This window comes from Rhagoletis pomonella, unplaced genomic scaffold, assembly GCF_013731165.1.
Source record: "Rhagoletis pomonella isolate Grant_MI unplaced genomic scaffold, Rhpom_1.0 Rhpom_scaffold_00005, whole genome shotgun sequence".
Classification (NCBI taxonomy): domain Eukaryota; kingdom Metazoa; phylum Arthropoda; class Insecta; order Diptera; family Tephritidae; genus Rhagoletis; species Rhagoletis pomonella.
The window spans coordinates 2,577,627-2,581,863 of NW_023458559.1; positions in this window are offsets into that span (position 1 = coordinate 2,577,627).

Below are 4,237 nucleotides of genomic sequence, written 5' to 3' on the forward strand. Positions count from 1 at the left end.
TGAACGACGACGCACCCACCAGGATTATGGGTAACTGCAGTAGCTCGTGCCGATTTATTGTGTGATGTATATTTTTTTTGATATGCTTCTACAAATTGAAGCACCAATTGTTTTTACTCCTCATTTTTTGTCAATATTCGATTGTAATCTTTTATAAATTTAACACCCCGCTCAGCTGTGTTATTTACAACGAATAAATCTCGACAAAATTCGAGAGCGTCTATATAATCTTCATTTTTTCCCCATTCGGATGGATCCATCCGTAAGAAGTCAGAAGACAAACCAAAGGCAACGAAGAAATTTTTAGTTTTGTAGGACACGAAATCTCTAATAGTTTTGCCAATCAAGAGAGCGGGATTTGAAATTATTCTATCTTCACTGAATTTTACGTTTGGCTCGACTGCTTGCAGTGCCTTCACCATTTCTCGTTTTTCCTCCACTGGCACATCATTATCAAAAAACGCTAAAGCTGTTGTCTCCGGCATTAAGTACCATAAATGACTTTTGAACTTTTTCAAAACCGCATTGGATACCACTGCATCAGTTTGGGCGTACTCAATTTCATTTTGTAAAAATTTTAAATCTTGCATTGGAGCCTTAATGGGATTTGTGCACTAGTACCAAGCTTTCATATAAAGGCGAATGAGGAAAATGCAAATATCTCGTAAACTATTAAATTCTCTTGGCGTCAGTTTGAACTGTTCTCGAAAAAGAAATATCTTCAGGCAATAAATAGCTTTCGACATAAACCGCGCATGGGATGTTGGACCACCTAAAAAAGCAAATGCTAGCTGAAGCAGCTCCTTGTAATCCCCGCGAATCTGGACTTTCTGAAGCTCGTACGTACAAAAATGCTTAATGTCTTCCCACTGCAGCTCTGTTATTTTTGAACGAACAATTTCGTCTTCAAGTCGACTTTTAAACATATTATGGTTGAGGTTGTTCCATTCAGCAGCAAACCGATTAAAAATTGAAACTTCTGGTGCGCTGGAGGCTAAATATTTTGTCTCGAAAACGTGCCTCAGTACGATTTCGAAAATGTGGTGGCGAAAAGCAAGACTAATGAGATTTCGCCCGAGATGCTTTTGCAAGAGAATTGATGCCCCCTTTTTTTACGCCCGTATTTACGGAAGTGGTATCAAAACTCATACCACCAACTCGATCAATGAGGCTCCATCTGATTAAAAGATCGCGAACAGCGCTCGCGATATTTTCACCAGTATCGGGATTTACAACTGCAGCGCTGAGAAATTTGGACGTTCCTTGATAGCTCAAGAGAATTGCAATTCACTCCACTTTTTGCGTGCCAACTATGTCTGCCATTAATTTTCCGTCCCAATGAACGACCACTGATCTCACATTCCTAATCTATGTATGTATGTACATATAAAATTATTGCAAAAAAATTCATATATTAATAACTAAAAGTATACCCAGAAGAAATCACTACAATTACGTTTTCATTAAACTCCGCTATAGAAGACTCAAATCCACGTTGGCGGTTCTTTTTTCGTTGTTCATATATTGATGAGCGATTGATCACAAATTCGTCCGCCTCAACACCAAAAGCTTCAGCTGCTGCAACCAAAATATGTACTGCCTTCCCGGAGGATACTTTGGCATCGTCCAGTAACCAAAATAATTTTTTTTTGTTCCACATCATATGCCAAAGTTTTTTTTACCGTCAGTATAGTATATTTTATTTAAAAGAAAACATGCGATATTTGCTATTTTGTTTGTCCGTAAACTATAGGCTTAAGTTGTTCTTTAAAATGTCCACAGATACATATGTATATTTCTTCCTGGAAAATTGTATTCTTTATCCTGTAGAAACTTTATCTGTTATTTTTCTCTCTAAATTTATCCCTTTTTTATAAACTTTTTTGCAGTTTTTTTCGTATTAAACCGCCAAGCCCTGATAATTCGTAACAACTGTTCCAAACTATTACAAACTATTGCTTAATAAACAAACGGTTATTAGACATTCTTTTGATCGTAGTATTACTTGAAAATAAGGATCATAATATAAATACATAATGCATTCAATAAGTACCATAGTTTCAGTTTTACAAGTATAAATGTATCCCGCAGAAACTTCCAAACCTTATCTAAAAATCAAATGTTATTTTGCTATCTCAATTTATCTTATTTTATCAACTTTTTTGCTAGCCAAAGCATGATAATTTGTAACAATTTTTAAAAAATATTTAAAACTATTGCTTAATGAAACAAACCTATTGTCAGCTGTTTTTCTAATTGCGATGTGCATAACATGCCTCTGGAAATGATATTTTAATTTACTTTACAATCAAATGTGCTGTACAGTATCGATACGTTGCTTGAATCCAATGTCATTTACTAAATTTGCTATAACTTTTCTATTTTCAAATCGATTTGCAAAAAATTTGGATCTATATACTTTGAAATTAAATAAGCTTTAACATAGCATAAAAATAAGAACAACAAGTTTGCAGCTTTTAGGTGTAATTCACAGTAGAATAACGATGCGACTTAAAATTGAGTCCGATTTCACTAATAAATTGGCAGATAACTCTTAAACTGATAATTTGATTGCAAAACATTGTATAGCAGGTTCGTAGGGATTTCAAAGACCTTTAATCTGGTGGAGATCTTTTTGTGGTGTGATAATCACAACCGGGTATTTTTGGAAAAAATTGAAAATGCTGTTTTCTTAATTTGAAAAAAACGATAATTTCGAAAATTCTTAAAACGTATTCTACCTTTTTAATTTTTGACCTCATATTCAGATTGTGTAGGTTATTTTACATTGCAAATGACTATAAAATTCACGACTTTCAACTATTTTGTTAGAAATTTTTTTCCCAGAGTGCATATGGTTTTCTAAATTTTCAAATGCAACGCGCAAGTACTTAGAGTTATCATATTCGAATAAAATTTTGCACTGCTTATTTTTAGACCAAAAGACATCTTTTTGAGCCCGGCAAACTGTATATTTAAAAAAATAGTTAAAATAACGAACGGTCTAGTGTGCACGTTAAAACAAATAAGCACTTTAAGTATATAACAGCTTTTTTATCAAAAATTGATTGTTGTTTAATTTTATGAGAGTGCATGCAGAATATGTGCACATGGCAGCAGGACTGTGTGGCCATATCTAAAAAAACCAAGAGTGGAAAGCAAGACCAAAAGAAAATACGATAAGGTTATTTTGTTCAGATTAAAATAAATAGTAGGGGGATCAGGGGCTGAACACCTTTCAGCGTAGGCGGCCTTCGGCCGCGCTTAGTGATTATAACCTCACAACATAGAATTCTCCTTTCTGTGTTGCCAAAGAAAAGGGGCCGAACACCTTTTGCATAGAACACCTTTCTGCGTAGGCGGCCTTCGGCCGCGCTTAGGGATTATAACCCTTACTACGTAGAATTCTCCTTTCTGTGTGAGCTAACTGGCGCTACCGCCCCAGTGATGTAACCTTGGGAAAGGATCAGGTAACTAGAATTCCCTTTCTGTGTGGTAAACCTGGGGCTGATGCCCCAGTGATGTCTATTTTGGTTGGCCATAAAGGAAAGCCAACTGCACCTTTCTGCGTAGGCGGCCTTCGGCCGCACTTAGGGATTTGGTCTTGCTTTCCACTCTTGGTTTTTTTAGATATGGCAACACACTCCTGCTGCCATTTGCACATATTCTGCATGTACTCTCATAAAATTAAACAACAATCAATTTTTGATAAAAAAGCTGTAATATACTAAAAGTATTTATTTTTTTGAACGTGCACACTCTAACTGCGCATATATTGAATGTAAATAACCTGTAAATTTAGTGGAAAGTGCATTATATATTGTAAAATAGTGCCATACAAGTTGGTTAAAATTACAAACTTCAATAACAAATTCCTTAAAAAGTATAAGGTTGCGCGCTTTGAAACTTCATACAGAGAACTGTTAGACCCCCCTCATTCCCACGACAGCCGGTTCTACGTACCGGAATGACCCGGGTTTCACCCATTCCAACGACAGCCGGTTCTACGTACCGGAATGGCTCGGGTTTCACCCGACCAAGGGCTGTTGTTTCGGCGATCTAACCCCGTTTAGGTCGGCGAAGTATCTCAGAAGTTGTTCGTCCATAGGGCTACATTCACTACGTATTCTTCTACTCAGGGCTGGCATCGAGTCAAACCCAGGGCCAGAAACCTACACCTGCTGTATATGCCGGAGACGATTACACCACAACTCCACCTCAGTCAAGTGTAATGCCT